Genomic DNA, 18,067 nt, shown 5'->3' with positions numbered 1-18,067 from the left:
CAAGAGTCACAGCTCGGTCCAACATGAAAATGACTGTACTCTCTCTAGTCTCCAACCCTAGTTCCCTTACATCTCCACTTCCATTCTCAGTTAAGCTTTCAATATCATTTCCATCCCTTTGGACTATCTGCTACTGACTGATTGCCTCTGTGCTTCTTCCACCATTCTATTTTGTCATCATGCCCTGCCACATAACATAAATTTATAAAACTGGCCAACCTTAACAACTACAATTAAACAGAAGTGAACAAGAACCAGCCACAAAGGAGTGTCCCCTTCGTCACCCAGTACCACCCTGGGCTGGAACAACTTAACCACAACCTTTGCCAGGGCTTTAATTACCTATCTTATGCCCTGAAAAGAGGGACATCCTACCTGAGATACTTCACACCCCTCCTAAAGTGTGCTAACTTCCACGTCCTGCTCCATCCCTTTGCCACACCCAATCCCAGTAACTTGCCACAAGGATCATACCCCTGTGGAAGACCCACATGCAAAACCTGCCCAATCAGCCCACCCAGAACTTTATATTCCAGTCCTGTCACAGATTTATCCCACCCCATCATGGGCTGGGCCACCTGGGAAAGCAGCCATGTCATTTCCCACCTCTGCTGCAATCATTGTGCAGCTTTTTATATTGGTATGGCTACCAAACAGCTGTCCATCAGATTGAAGGGACTGTGCCAATAGCAAAGTGGACCACCCTGCAGCACAACATGCAGCTGAACATAATATACTTGATTTAAAGGGCTCACTACCTGAGCCATCTGGAGCCTTCCCTCTACCATCAGCTTTTCTGAATAGCAGAGATGGGAGTTCTCCTTACAACACATTCTCCGCACCCGTAATTATCCCGGCCTCAACCTATGGTAACATACTATCCCCACATCCTCCACCCAACAGTTTCCACCCCGTCTGTCCTATCATCATCTCCCCTTCTTCACCTCCCACTCTGTTTATTTGTAGCCCTGTGCCAACACAGCCACCTCTCTTTCCCTGCTCCTCTCCTTTTTATCTCCACCTTCCTGCCCCACAACCTCCTGATGCTGCGACTGTTGGCTGTATAGTCACTGCACACTCCATCAGACAGTGTTCAACTCTCTCTCCATCCGTACATTACTATCCCTTCCCCTTCCCCACCCCATCCAGATTGCTGCTTGCATCCCGCATGATAGTTGCATTCCAGCCTGAAATTCTGAACGTTGTGTGTGCCTGAGGTGCACATGGTGCAACTTGGTAACAGGCAGACTGTTTCATACAACTATGCAAAGATGCATTCGTAAAACAAATGGTTTTATATTTTTTTACACCATTCACCCAAAAAGTTCCGAGACTGATTTTATTCCTGTTGTGTAAGTGACATCAGTGTAGTACCTATAGTGGTGGCTTGAACTGACAACTGTAAGCAGATGTATATTTGACCAATCATTTGTAAACAAGCAGTATCAAGTAGTGGATGTACTGCCTTAGTAGGTCAGTTATATTGTGTCACAAATCACAATGGATCAACATTTCTAAATCAATTGTTTAAGACATTCTGCAGAAAGTTTTGCAGAACAGTAAAGTGTGTGCAAAGCTTGTTCTGCATATCTTGATTCCCAAACAGAAACGATGCAGGGACGGGTGCCGCAGCTTGATCAAGATACACGAAACAGACAATTCTTTTCTCATAAAATCATGGGTGACAAGACTTAGGTATTATCAGTACAAACTTACCACAAAATGACAAAGTGCAGGTTTAACTGTTTGACAACACAAACAACATCCAAAACAATGTGATGCTCGAGTTGAGCAACATCCCAAGAAAGCACTTCTCTAAAAGTTTCACATTGTTGTAAGATCATATTGTGCATTATACTCATGTAGAGGAAAACTATGTAGAACACCTGAAGCATTAAAACCACAATCTCAACATTTCTATAATTTTTATTAATCCAGTCTCAAAACGTTTTGGACTGATCGGACACATGCTCAGGGAACCTACATCAGACATACTGAATGAGTTAGTAACAAAATCATGACCTTGCCACATACAACACTCGCTACCTTTGGGGACAGTTAAGAGTGTGATTGAACATGTCTACATACAACTTTATTTACACATAATGTACAGATCATGGAAGTCACATAATGCCTTTAGTTACAAATGTTGTGCTACAGATATAAGTCAGAGTTGCCATTTAGTGAATCCCTCTTATCCTCTTCACCCTGGTCTACCTCCACAGGCATGACCAGCTGAAAAGACCTGGTGATGTTCTTCCACTGGTAATGACAAGGATGGCTGTGTGTGGGACACCATCTCTGCTTTCTTTCAGCTCCTCTACTATTCCTTCTTCTGCTTGTGCCATGGCAGTACTTCCTGCAGAAGGATGATTTTATCTACTCATCCCTTTGCAATCTTCCATTTGGGCGTTTTGCTTCATGGAAATTGTGCAAGAACATGAGATACTCTTCACTTGAGCACTTGTAGAAATCTTGTACTGTTTCCTGATGAAGTCTGTTGTGATTTATGACCTGAGCCCTGTTGGCAATGTTGTGCCTCCCCGTGGGGGAGTCTGCTATGGGGAGCACATCTTCAATTTACTGTTAGACAAATCTGTTGGTCAAATTGACCATTCTATCCCACCAAGCTGCACACTGAGTTATAAACTCCAGTAGGGGGAATTGTGGGGATTGGCACAAAGGCTTGTTGTTCACCTGGCTAAGGAGCAACTGTACTCCAAGAGCAAGCATGCAGTCTTCATGACATTGCAGTTGTAATAACCAGCACCACCTCCTCCCAGTTCTCGAACATCACAAACCAAAATGGCAGAACTAGCCCACTTAAGCTGTGTGTAAAAATGATAGTTAATATTCAAAAAATTGAATGGCTCATATGTAATGTTTAACCACACTTGAGTTCCCATGCCACCACTTGATCTACTGTGTTTTATTATAAACAATTACCACCATGTGGACTACAATACAAATGTTTAAACAGTTCTAGACCATGCTGTGCCGAGTATCAGTAAGCTGCAGATTTCTGATAGAGCTGTAGAATGGGCTACAAGCTCACCATGAAGGATCTGAACAAGTTCCATGGCATTCAGATACCAATCACACAGATACAAGGCAGATGGAGCATCCCGGCCAATGATGCTATGTGCTCATTTCATTTTTCGAGGGCTTTTGGAAACCACTCGGTCATTCACAGCTCCCAGCCACACCAATGCAGGCCAAGTCTAATGACACAGTGAGGTAAGGCAATGACTGAGCTAGGAATGGCGAGACACATAGTAAGCATAGCCATAACCTTCATAGTATACATCAAGCACAACTGGTGAAAACAAATACTGGCAGATATTTTGGTAGTTGTATAATATTGCTCTTCAACTATCAGAATCAGATACCTGCAAGACTTGTAATAGGCTGTACAACGTACTTACCAATCCATGGAGTCCAAACGATGGGAAGAATGAGGTCCTTAAACAAAAAGGGCTGTATTTCAGAAGAGCTGAAGAATTGATGGTGAAACATGAATACCCAAGTGCCACAGCTAAACAATGCCCTGAAAACATACACACAATTTCTATTGATCAGCAGCAAACACTAACCACACCAAAAGTATCTTGTGGGCCTAATTTTCATTTGAGCAAGACTTTAACAAATGATGTGAACACTCAAAACTGTGCCACAGATGTCAGAATTATCCTAATGTGGGAATGGAGTTTAGCTGCTATGGACAGTAACAAGATGGGTAGCCATTTATTGAAATACATCCATAATATTAAGACACAAAGGAAGGGGATCATATTTCTGGACAGCTGTAATGGGCAGAATAAAAATTGCAATATGCTTGCCTTGTACAACTATTGTATACCTATATGGGACCTAGAAAAAAATTTTACCTTGTTTTCTGACTCCAAGCCACTCTTTCATTTCATTCAACTGAAATTTTACAGAAATTGAGAAATGCTGAAGGAAATAGCTAGCTATTATCGACAAAACAAACCAGTCGAGGGTATAAAATGAAATTTATAGTTGCAGTTTTAACCAGTGAAGATGGTTTTGAGCATTTCAGATAGAAAACAAAACTGCATGTAACAAAGAAAAAGTGTATTGATGGAAAAACATCAAGTTCAAATGCATTGTTTGCGATAAATTTGAATATACAAACTGCGTGTCAATGAAGGTCAAAATCACTTGAATGCAGATTTTTTTTAAATGTTTCATTACAAAAAAGAGGTAGGGAGCACCTTAGAGTTACCAAGAAAATCTAACAGAGTACATCCTGTCAATCAAAAAGTAAGTGTGTGATATAAAACAGCTGTTTGCGTACATACCTCCTATACATAATTATTATTTTGAATACTTTCACGTTCTGTACTTCTCGAATAGACAGGAGATCTAGAAATACTGTCTGGCTGTCAGTTTTATTGCATGTGTGGAATCTCCATATATGTAAATGTGAGAAGTTTTGACTTTCAAGTATTCTGTTTTCTGGTGTAAAAGAGGATGGTTGCAAAAGTTCAGAAAAGCTTTGTGTATTAATTTATCCATTACAGATAAACTGATATCATTACTTTGTGATTATATTAAGGCCCTTACTGTAATAGTAATTCTTTTTTCCTTTCTTTCTTAAGTGACTCTGGTATACTACTCTCTGAAGCAAGACAATAAAATCACACTCTTGCTCTAATAACTCTCCTGGGTGTTTTTTGAGGAACATTTTTTTTTACCCATCTAACAGATTACATAGAAAAAAAATAGTGTAATAATTTGTGGAAAAGTTACAAACAAGTCCATTGTGATTTACCGCTTACAGATTTAACCAAACACACAACACAGAACTCAAAACTATGCTCTCTTGGGTTAGCACTTCCTTTCACCAACCCCTTCAATTTTTCCCACAGTCTCTGTTCCATTCTATTCATTCATTTGGCCTCATATTAATTCATTTTGGCTGTTCACAAAAACTGCTGCTGTCTAGAAGGATGTTGCAATGGTAAAAGACTGAAGCAAACTGCAGGAACATCTGTGGAGGATTAATAATCGGTGCAGCAACTAAACCTGTCAATTACTATCAAAAACAAATTTCCATTTTCAAATATTGCCTTCAAGTGAGAAACGCTTTCTTTCTTGGTGAATAGATTGCCTTGTGAAATATTGTCTATTTCTGTCAACTGAAGCCTTCGCTAAAGAACTGCTTCCTAACATGGAGAGATACAGCTAAAACAATGTGATGTGGCTGCTTACGCATTTATGCAGCAAATTGACACACAGTCCATTAAGTACTTTGTTTCTTTGACAATGATAATTACATTGTAACTTTGGGTGTGCCCCAAAAAGTGTGTTGGGACACTTGCTGTTTACATTGTGTAGTAATGACCTTGCAGACAATAGTAAAATCAGGAATTTTGCAGGTGATGCAGCTCTCTATACTGAAGTATTATCTGAGAGAAGCTGCATAAATACCCAGTCAGATCTTGATAAGATTTTGACTCAGTATAGATACTGGCAACTTGCTCTAAATGTTTAGAAATGTAAAATTTTGCACGTTACAAAATCGGGGAATATAATATCAACGAGTCACTGTTGGAAGTTGCCATCTCATACAAGTATTTGAATGTAGCACTTTGTAGGCTTACGAAATGGAATCATCACATAGGTTCAGTCATGGGTAAAGCAGGTGGTAGACTTTGATTTATGGGCAGATTACTGGGGAAGTGCAATCAGTCAGCAAAGGAGATACATACAAATCGCTCATCCAACCAATCCTAGAATACTTCTGAAGTATGTGTAGCCCATACCAGATAGGACTAACAGGGGATACTGAACATATACCGAGAAGGGCAGCATAGATGGTCACAGGTTTGTTTAAACCTGAGAGAGTGACACAGAGATACTACAGGAACTGAACTGGCAGGCTCTTGAGTACTGTCCCAAGAAAGTCTATTAACAAAGTTTGAAGAACTGGCTTTAAATGATTACTCTGGGGATATACTACAACCCCCCACATATCACTCACGTAGGGATCGTGAAGATAAGATTGGAATAATCACTGCACGCACAGAGGCATTCTTACTGCCCTCCATATGTGAATGAAACAAGAAGAAACCCTAATAACTGGTACAATGGGACGTATCCTCTGCCATGCACCTCACAGAGTACAGATGTATATGTCAATGTAGATCTCCTTTGCTGTAATGTCTAATTCTTCATACTTACTGATACATAGTTTAGCTTATGAACTTCCAATTATGCTGTATGTGGTATTAAGCGGAATAATTATGAAGTACTAAAACCACTATAGTGCCAATGTTTTGACTGGACTTTTCAACAGTGCTCTTTAGGGAGCCCTAGAACAGACCACCACTAAGTCACTTGAAACGTCAGAATTTTTGTTGTCTATCAGCATTCTGACATATGTCAAAGGTAAAATTACCTGCTAGGGCAGGTTATGTGACGAGACCTTATCTGGAAAAAGCACTGCAATTTCCATAATATATAGAATATTATAAGACAGGGTGTATACACGGACAAGGAAAAAAAATTCCCGGATTTTTCCCGGATCTCCCAGTCAAAAATACGTTTTCTCCAGGATGAAAATACACATTTTCCGTAGTAAGTGACACTATACTTTCCGTCGGAACTGTAAAATTTAATTAATCCTTTGAGTGAATATGGTTTTATACAGCAGCGTAGAATTTCACGGTACTTTAGAAAACGAAACTCAGGGGAAAAAAGCACGTTTTGGAAAGATCTTTGACGTGCAGCAACATGTACGCTATTTATTTTCGTATTACGGAAGTATACATTCGGATTCCATCAACAGGAAAAGTTAATGGTTTAAGTTAATATACATAGTGTTGCTACAAGAAATGCAAAGCTTTCGCATGTAATATTTGTCTCTAAGATTAATAAGCTACAAAAGCTAAGCTTTTACATATAATGTTGATCTGTTTAGCGCATGTTACACTTTAAGATACATCACACAAATACGCCAGTAAAATTTTTAATACTGACAAATCTCTGATCTTCTGGTCTCGAAATTCTTCTAAATGCCTCGTCATCGAAGAGTTGATTTTTTAATGAGAGTAAACGCTCTGAGATTTAAGCAATTCATCGTACATTCTCGCACATAGTTCATCTTGTGTAAAAGGAAATTTACTTTGAAACTAACTCTTTTCGAACCGCAATTCGCAATATTTTCCCGCGACCTGTTAAAAATAGATTCATTTCAGCAGTTGCCAGAAAGCGCCAGATAAGAGGCGTCGCAGCACTTGCGCAGCTACGATGACGTAGGAAGCCCGTACGTTCGCAAAAACATTGAAAAATCTTTCCTACATTATGTTATAAAAGAAACAAGACATCAGAGGACACTCCAAGAGCGTCGGAATTTTGTGAACCATACTAAAATGCATAGTTCGCCTTAAAGCGCACATTCGTTATGTCCAGATTCCAAATGAATTCGGCCTCGACCTGATATTAACCTTTTCGGTGTGTTTTTCGGGATGTAAATTTTCTTGCAGTACCAGTACTGTATCATCTCATGTTTGGTTCTTTATTATGGCATAATGCCATACGTGCTAGAAGATGAAAACGTGCACTTGAAATGCAGCGAACAGTTTAAACTAGCCAATAGTGTGGAATTAAACACTTCGTTTCAAATAAATTAACTGCCTCAGCAGGAAAGCTTAATAAAACCCAAATTTCTTTAGCAAACCGACAAAAATAACTTCATTGTTCTGCAAGGCGATTAATGCTTGACTGTCAGAAAGGTGGAAATAAAATAAAATCTGAAACTAGTAACATATATTAGCCTTCCGTAATCATGTGAATGTTTTTTAGTCCACTCGATCGCTCCTAGCCACAGAAATCCGTCTTGTTTTCATTTGACGTGTGAGCAGTAAACGAAGAGGAAACAGAAAAATCACTAAATGTAAATACGAGTCACGTGGGGACTCCCCCCCCCCCCCCTCCTCCTCTCCACCACTATAACTCAGAGCGCTCTGCGCATCGCTCTGTGGAACTCAACCATGTATATTTCGTAATGGATGCCATCAGACTATTTCAGGGCAGTGGAAATTAAAATGTCATGTAGTTCCTCTCCTGCTCCCAGTCGGCCGATTTGACATCATGTCCCTCTTAAAAATTAAAAAAATCGCAATTAATACTGGATGGAATTATTTGTAACTGGGAGAACAAGAACTCTTCAGAAAAATCTGACTCTTTATGCCTATTAGCTAATAACCTGCTTTCTGTGTGACATAAAATTAAATATAAGATACCTAAAACAAGTAAAGACAAGAGACAAGCCCGACAGTACACATTTCTTCAATCCTTAGGTCCTAGCGATTTTTCTCTCTAATCTTGCTACGGCTTAACATGGCGTAGTTTCCTTTCTGCGAAAGAACTATTGCTTCATCAACGTTCGTCACAAACGTTTTGCTACATGAAAAATCGAAATGTCGTCGTCTAATACTGAAAAAGCTGTTAATACAAATAGCACCCAAGACTGGTGGGTCTTCTCAGTCTGATTACGTCTACTTGTCACTCTGTGCTGGATAAAACAAAATAGCCCTTTATAATATTGCAACAGTTGTAACACACACGACTGTTTTGCCAGAAATCATCATTTTTATAGCACGACAATATAATTCACTAAGTACCAATACGAAATACCTATTTGGCCTACTACAATCAAAAAGCTTTATGTTAGGAAATAGTTTCACATTTCATTCATACGCTCCAGTCTCTCATGCGCGAGACCAAAAAGTGGTAGAACGAAATTTTTGTATAAATTTGGAATAGTCATATTCTTCTATAGTTTGTGTGATGTCCCCGTTTCTTCTCCTTCCTCGTTCTAACAGCCGCCCGATGTGGCCGAACGGTTCTACGTGCTTTTGTCCGGAACCGCGTTGCTGCTAGTGTCGCAGGTTCGAATCCTGCCTCGGGCACGGATGCGTGTGATGTCCTTATGTTAGGTTTAAGTAGTTCTAAGTCTAGGGGACTGATGACATCAGATGTTAAGTCCCATAGAGTCATTTGAAGCTCGTTCTAACAAACAATCTTGTCATCACTAATTCTGTAACTATTCCTACCACTGTCAAAACTCATTCCCCAGTTACCTTTACTAACCCCGCCACAATCACCGGTTTAGTTATCCAGTGATTATTCTCCGGTTAGACGTTATTACGTGTTCGAACAATGCGTTTTCCGCGCTGCTCCCAGAATGGAACTTAAGCGGCTGCTAGCCGGGGACTACAACTGGCCCTGTCTAGTGTAGCGATCTGGCCAAAAATTTTCTGTCAAAATTTCACTTTCTTGGATACACGGAGAAGATAATACATAATCTCTCTTACCTGTTATTCCTGTTAGTCGTTTATTTCCATCCTGGTAGTCTGAATCTATGGATTTCGCTAGGAATTATGACAACGCTGAACATTTGTAAACCGAATCAACCACATAAACAAGCAGCAGTTGGCATTCACCGGTTCGGCTTTATTCTACTCAAATCGTATAGCCCCATCCCGTTTTGTCTGCAGGAAAGTTCATTTCCAGCTGCGACAAGGATTCCCCTGGCAGAGACATCACGTACATTATGCACGCATTCAAAAATCAACTTACAATTCATTCAGAAATCAACTTAGGATGTGTTCAAAAATGTCCAAAAACCAGCAGGGGTGCGTTTGATGCTAGGTGCTTAGTGAAACAGGGTTTCTTCCCCTCAAGAATATGAATTTTACCCCCCCCCCCCTTCAAGAAATTGCCGTCCGGATCAGATACCCCGGTTTGCCAGTCCCCCGTCTAGATCCGGATCCACTGCGCACGCGTGAATCTGGCAGCTTGGTCGCACCAATAAAATTTTTTCCGTGTACCCTATGTCGCTGGTTGCTGCTTACACAGCCAACAGCCACATTTCTGTAGCCAGAAGCGGGAGAGGGTATTACTCATACGCGACTCAACTGAGCGTTTGCCTGAGCCCGCTCGTAACTGTTTAATTGAATCTAATGTAAACAATTGTGACGTCACGCTCATCGGAGGCAATTTGTTGTTACGATGCATTGCATAGTATTCTAAAGTCTTCGACACATTTTGCTGTTGGCAGAAGCTTGTACGCGCACTGTTATTTTATATGGCGCATTTCCTTTGCAATTTAAGTTTTATTTTCTTTTTTCCTGTCGTTGTTGTTTTAATGCTATAGTATTATTCTACAGTAGCGGTATACAGTAGTATCCTTTGTTAGAGTATCGGTTCTTACCAGTCAAAACTACAAAAATTTAACTGGAAACTAACACAACGAAAAATTCCCGGAATTTAAACAATTCCCGGATTTTTCCCGTTTTTCTCCCGGGTCGTATTCACACTGTAAGAAAAATGTATATGTTTATATGTATATGTTTATGAGGGTCAAAACTGAAGGAGGTAGCTCCAATTGCTGTGAAGGGCAAAAGAGAAACATAAAAAGGCTCTAACACTCTTTAACTATGTTAACAGTCTTCAAAACAAAGCAGAAATTACTGATCATAAATTTCTTAAATCTAGGCATTCGTACCTTCCAGATGACATCGATTTTGGTTTAATGAACAAGAAAGCACACCTTCAATGTGAAATTTGTTAATTCAGTGGTTAGCTAGACATACTGATGGCAGCTAAAAGAAACCATTTCAACACACAGATTTCGTGTCAACTGAAGCTCTCGAAAATTGTGTAACAGAATGAAATAAATCACTGTTGCTGGAAAGGATGTGAACTGGTTCAAAATTCTGTAGTTGCAATTTGAGACGGGTGCAATTTACCATTAAGTTTGAAAAAACACACAACTCTGACTCTGAATTCTACTTGGTAAATCTGAAGATGGTAAGCATCCGTGGTATAGGGGTAGCGTCTTTGATTAATAATCAAAACGTCATTAGTTCTGCGTTCGAAGCCCACCACTGCTTAGATTATGATTAATAATCAGCATTTGTGGCCGAAGACTTCCAGCATAAGAAATCACCCTCATTCTGCCAACAGTTTTGTCAAAGAGGACGTAGGGGCGAACAGACGTTTAGGGCACTCTCTTGTCTTTGAGGTAAGAAACTGCCCCTAAGGGCAGAAGACTCAGCAATAATCAACGGCATGAGGATGCAGAAGGCAATGAAAACCACTGCATTAAATACACATAACGTCTATCAACAGGACATATGGCCTGTAATTGAAAAAGCGTTTGATGATCTCTCCATTGGCAAAAGAATCCGGAATAGTCCCCCATTCGAATCTCTGGGAAGGGACTGCCAAGAGGGAGGTGACCATGAGAAAAAGATCGAATAACCAATGAAAGAATAACATTTACGAGTCGTGACGCTGAACGTCAGAAGCTTGAATGTGATGGGGAAGCTAGAAAGTCTAAAAAGAGAAATGCAGAGGCTCAGTCTAGATATAGTACGGGTCAGTGAAGTGAAATGGAAAGACAACAAGAATTTATGGTCAGATGAGTATAGGGCAATATCAACAGCAGCAGAAAATGGAATAATGGGAGTAGGATTCATTATGAATAGGAAGGTAGGGCAGAGAGTGTGTTACTGTGAACAGTTCAGTGATAGGATTATTCTTATCAGAATCGACAGCAAACAAACACCGACAACAATAGTTCAGGTATACAAGCCAACGTCGAAAACTAAAGATGAAAAGATAGAGAAAGTACATGAGGGTATTGAAAGGGTAATACAGTACATAAAGGGAGATCAAAATCTAATAGTCATTGGGGGGGAGGGGGGGCTAGAATGTAGTTGTAGGGAAAAGAGTACGAGAAAAGGTTACAGAGAATAAGGGCTTGGGACAATGAATGAGAGAGGAGGAAGACTAATTGAGTTCAGATACAGATTTCAGCTAGTAATAGCGAATACTCTGTTCAAGAATCATAAGAGGAGGAGGTATTCTTGGAAAAAGCCAAGTAATACGAGAAAATTTCAGTTCTATTACATCATGGTCAGTCACAGATTCCGAAATCAGGTGCTGGATTGTACGGCATATCCAGGAGCAGATATAGACTCAGATCGCAATGTGCTAGTGATGAAGAGTAGACTGACAGGGTGTATACGGCCGGGAGATCCGGGAAAAACCCGGGAATTTTTTCATCCGGGACAAAGCCGGGAAAAACGCCGGAATATTTTAGAATTCCAGGGTTTTTCATTGTTTTAGATTTCAGTTAAATTTTTGTAGGTTTGACGTGTAAGATCTGATACGCTAACAAAGAACTTTAGCCCACAACTGATGAATAATACTGCAGCAGTGAAACATAAATCGGAGAATAGCACCAAAATAAAAGTTTAGTTGCATAGAAAATGGGTAATTTACACAATGCACAGACCGGTTTGCCGACACCGAAAAGTGTCAAAGGCTTTAGGTCGAAGATTATGCAGTACTACCGTAACAACTAACGTGCATTCGATGTGCGTGACGTCACAACTGTTTACATTTCTAACATCACTGGAAAATATTACGAATAATGGCTTGAGAAGCGTTACTTTCAAAGTAAATTTCCACCCAAGATGATTTATGTTACGTGTGAGAATGTGCAGTGAATTTCTTAAATCACAGGGCGTTATAACTCTCATTCGAAACGTAACACTTGAGGATCAGCCATTTGAAAAATTTCGGGCCCAGAAGTCATGTATGTCACTATTTAAAATTTTACCGGCACATTTCTATTTGATATGACTTAACGTGTAACACGTTACAAAAAGCCCGAGCTTCAAGTTAGTTTTCATATTTAATGTTGTTCTTTCATAGATAAAAAATTATGCAATCGATGGCAAAAAGTATAATTGACCTTCAAAACAAGTGCATAATGTGTTACTGAGCAATGTCACAAGTCTCTTCACGCCAAAACACTTCGACTTTTCTATAGTGTAGAAAAGACGAAGTGTTCTGGCATGCAGAGCAATACCATTTCGCTTCTTTTCCACTTTTTTTTTTTTTTTTTCCGGTGACTTGTATCATCGTCTCCGAACAGCTCTAACGTTCGCTACTACTTCTAACTAATCCTATAAATGGACAATAGAAAGCAGCCCCAGTCAAGCGACAGGTAGCGGGACATCCGTACCTTGCTCTCGTCCGAAGTTACTCCAGTTTTAGAGCGAAAACCTGTGCCAAGCGCAGCTACTATATTCCCCACTCTAAAATTTGCTTTCAGTAAGACCAAGTATGTCTTTTACCTCTTCCATTCCTCAATTTTTCTGATTTTATTATTGTTTTTATTTAAATACAAAAGCTTGCGGTTTAATCGTTGTTAAAGACCTTTAATTACTTTCTTTCGTTTTAAAATAATAAGAGATTTTTCCGTAAAATATTTTGTGCATTTTTACAGCCCTTTCTTTTCGGATTTTCGTGTTGCTAAATTTTACCTCTGGTCTTTATTTTAATACTTAATTTCTTAAATTAGGTTTATTTCCAATAACGAAAGTTATTGTTTGAAATGTATATTTAAACATCTGTGGGAGTTAGCAGTTTAAAATAAATAACGCTGTCATATTCATTTGTTTTAAAACATTTTATTAAAGAAACATTTTAATTATTATTAGACAACACAACAAATAATTTAGAAGGAAGTACCATGTTTAACAACAAATACTGTAATTTAGGAATTGACTTTGGAGAATAACTCACTTGCAGCTGTGTGAGAGAACATCGATTCGTTCTATAATAGATTCTCGCTCTATCTGAGCGTTTTGAATGGTCCCCTCAAGTTTTGCCTCCTTCTCTTTAAGCTGTCTTATTTCTGCGTCAACAATCCTCCTTTTAGTTATATGATCCTTTTTCCTGGGTGACTCGTCGTTTCTATTTTTGAGGTCTTCAGCATATCGATCTCGTGAGTTTCTTACAGAGTGTATAAGGGACTTTTTTTATAGGCACTCCTTGGACTCCGCCGTGTGTCTTGACTGCGTCGTACACCAGTCTTCTGCTCAACATAGATTGTTCTCTCATATTCTCGAAGAGGCACTCTGTATAAGGGACTTTTTTGTAGGCACTCCTTGGACTCCGCCGTGTGTCTTGACTGCGTCGTACACCAGTCTTCTGCTCAACATAGATTGTTCCCTCATATTCTCGAAGAGGCACTCTGTTCACCGAGAATCCTCGCTCCGCAGCTGCTTGACCGTGCTGGTTCTTGAGACATTTCATCCAGAACTCATCTAGCCGTTGCTCCTTTTTGTTGAATGTTTCGAATTTTGTTTTGCAGTTCTTTTTTACAACAGAAGTGTACACCGTCCATCCAATTGCTCTCCACCAAAATCTGTAGAAAGGAATGAAATTGTTTGGGACCAACCTCCCTGCACGCTATTGTGGGGTCAAATCAGCTTACAGCTTTTGTCAACCTAAAGTGTAGGTGAGATTTCTCCATCAACTTTGACACAAGCTTGATCATTCCTCTTCTGCATTAGTTCCCGAACTTAGCGATTTCAAGGGGTGTGAGAGACCTGCACTTCCTGAACTCATTCTTAGCGGTGAACCCAATCTTGACGTGGTTCACACCCAAAAGATTGGATTCTTTGTCCAAATTAACTGACGGCGAGATCTTCGTCAGCTGTACAAATCGTGTCATCGTTGTTTCTATTATCTCTGTCAAAGCAGAGTGGAGTAACGGGCGCTAGCGGCCAATCGGATTGGAAATCCTTTAGGAAAGGTGTCAAGTCTCCAGCAAGAGTCTTGAAAAAGGCAATTTTCGGACCGAGTAGCTTGTCCTTGAGGTGATCCTCTGCCACTCTGTAACTAGCACATTTTGGTTTGTTTTTTTCTTCCAGTTTTCCAACATATATTCGCAGAAACGAAAGCATTACTAGAGCTCGCTCAGCAACTTCCACATTCTCCAGGCATCGGATTACGCAAAACTTTAAGGGAAACAGTTCCGATTCCGTTGTCGAAATATACAGAGCTCTTCTGGCAGGGACACCCTTAAAAAGATTGTACAAGGCACGTAAAAACTGAATTATCATCCACTGTTTCCTGAATTGCGGACATGAAGGTGCCGTGAACAACGTGCAGCCCACACGTTCCAATTTCCAGTAAAACGGTGTCTACTCCTTCAATTTCTTTCAAAAAATTTTTAAGTTCCCTTAAGAACGCGAAGTTGACGTTAGGGCCGTACATCGATACTCGTAAAAGTTTTTTCATTGCTTCGCCGGGAATTTTTTTCTTGAAGGACTCGAGTAGCTTAGCTGCCGTCGAACTGCCTAGAAAAGCCGATGCGTAGTAACGGGTGCACACTAGATTTTTTTTAATGTCCCAGTAACGCACTAAAATGTCCACCTGGATTCTTTTGCACACCTTGTTCAAGGATTCGTCAAAACAAACAACAATCCTTGATGCGTTTACGAGGTCAGATTTAATTTCAGACTCAAAGAAGGGAGCTAGTCCATATTGCACGATATAACCGATTTTGTCCTTTGGAAACGCATGCTCTTGGCCACTTCACTGCCGGGGAACTTCGCGGGGAAAAGCAACACGTCGTTCGCCGAACTACGCAGTGACTTGGGTAAACGATGCACTCCGAACACCACAGCATTACCGCCTTTGTTACTTCGTCCTTTATTGTCATCCGATGAATTCCTCTTAGTTTATCCCCGGGTTTTGACACTGCAGTGACATCCTTCTGCGGAGGCGCAACAATTCCAGCGGCCAACGCCGCTGTTGTGAATTTTAAAATTTTCCCGGCGAATTGACTGTTCAAACAAATTTCGGGCTTGCAGCCGGTCGTCGTTCAATACTTCGCACGATATTTCAACTGGGCACCTGCCAGTCATCTTCAGGTGAGCCGTCGCAGACTGGCGATAAAGTTCTCCGCTCCGCAATATATAGCGTACTGTAACTATTCTGCGCATGCGTCGAAAACCTGATAGTTGAACCAACACTGCCCGCCGGCAGCGCCCTCGCTGGTGGAATAGCGGAACTCAGTCGCCCTCTGCGTTGCTGTTTGCCACGGCCGTCGACGCACTCTGTCGTCTTCGATTTGAGCAAATCGTGGAGATGATGGGATTCCATGCACTGTCCAGCTGGTAGCCGCTGTCACGGTTTAACAGATTTTCCGCCAGTCGTATTTCTACGGATTCTTTAATAATGGAGTCCCAGAAAGACGTTGCTGTAGACAAAATCATTGTTTTCTCATACTCCATTGAATGTCCAGTAGAAATACAATGTTCAGCAATAGCGGACTTGCTTGGCTGCAAAAGGCGGGTGTAACGTTGATGTTCAGTGCATCGTTCTTTCGAGTTGCCATCACCCATCGCAAACCATGATTTTGCTTAAAACGCTTGTTCATAGAGCTCATACTGTCTCAGATCTAGATAGCTTATCTCAAGAACTCGCCCATCTAAAGACAGTATTCAGCGAAAATAGGTATTCCATCCGGCAGATTAACAGGGCACTAATAGTTAAAACTAAGAAGCAGGAAGTGAATTAAAGAGGAGAACATGCCGAAACAATCTTTAGCTTTTCTTCCTTTCGTTGGCAACACTTCGTTTAAAATAGCGAGAATCCTCCGAAAATTTCAGGTAAAAGTGGTTTTCCGCCCACCATCGAAGATTGCGGACCTTGTGGGATCAGTTAAGGACAATCTGTTACTACGAAAGGCCGGAATTTACAAGATACCGTGCCAATGTGGTATGGCTTACATAGGTCAAACCACACGCACCGTGAAAGAACGCTGCACTGAACATCAACGTTACACCCGCCTTTTGCAGCCAAGCAAGTCCGCTATTGCTGAACATTGTATTTCTACTGGACATTCAATGGAGTATGAGAAAACAATGATTTTGTCTACAGCAACGTCTTTCTGGGACTCCATTATTAAAGAATCCGTAGAAATACGACTGGCGGAAAATCTGTTAAACCGTGACAGCGGCTACCAGCTGGACAGTGCATGGAATCCCATCATCTCCACGATTTGCTCAAATCGAAGACGACAGAGTGCGTCGACGGCCGTCGCAAACAGCAACGCAGAGGGCGACTGAGTTCCGCTATTCCACCAGCGAGGGCGCTGCCGGCGGGCAGTGTTGGTTCAACTATCAGGTTTTCGACGCATGCGCGGAATAGTTACAGTACGCTATATATTGCGGAGCGGAGAACTTTATCGCCAGTCTGCGACGGCTCACCTGAAGATGACTGGCAGGTGCCCAGTTGAAATATCGTGCGAAGTATTGAACGACGACCGGCTGCAAGCCCGAAATTTGTTTGAACGCCGCTGTTGTTGACGCAGCTCAATCCGCAGGTGTGGTAGTGGGAGTAGAATCTGTCTGCTGGGTTGAAGTGGTCGCCGCCGGCCGGCTGTAGACGTACAAACTTGCTGTGCTTCTCATGGCAGCAGCTTTCGCGACGTGCTTTTTGGATTTTGTCATGTTGTAACGCCGGAAATGCATATTCTCCTATTTCCATCTATTGTACTATAAATTTGTTTTCCTTATTTTTGTTATCTGAATATATGACATTTCTGTGTCTTTACATATTGTAATTTTTTTACTATTTGTGTATATATATATATATATTTATGCATTTATGTCGATGTATAATTGGTTTGTTTCGTAAATATTATTTGTATTTTTACGCTGGGTCTTGCCTAGGGAAAACTGCTATCGAACGATTACATCGATAGGTCGTGTGAAGAATCAAAGTGTGTAGGATCTTTGGCAGTGTTAACTCTGCCGCGTGGAGCGCGGGCAGAGCATGAGAGAGTCTGGCTGGAGTAGCGAGTGGAGCAGGTGTGTTGTGTGAAGCTCCCGCGGGTTGCCGCGCTTTCGGGGTTTGGCAGCATGTAATTGCGCTCGACTTGCGACGATAGTTTCTGACATGGTGACGAGGACGGGAAGCATTAGCTGGCGCACATCAAGAGCCCGTTTCGCCTGGTGACCGTGTCGAGAAGAAGGCGCGCCAACATCCAGCTTCTGCAACAGCGACGGCCGACAATGAGTGACTGTCGCCACCTCCTCGATCGACGGCTTCAATCAACCAACAAGGAAGACTGGAAGCACGTAAAGTTTTAGAACTGTATGGCAGACCTCAGCTTTTCAAACTTTTAAAATTGTTGCATCACAAAATTACAGCTACTTAGCAT

Source organism: Schistocerca nitens, chromosome 8 (assembly GCF_023898315.1).
Source record: "Schistocerca nitens isolate TAMUIC-IGC-003100 chromosome 8, iqSchNite1.1, whole genome shotgun sequence".
Classification (NCBI taxonomy): Eukaryota; Metazoa; Arthropoda; class Insecta; order Orthoptera; family Acrididae; genus Schistocerca; species Schistocerca nitens.
This window is presented reverse-complemented; position numbering follows the sequence as displayed.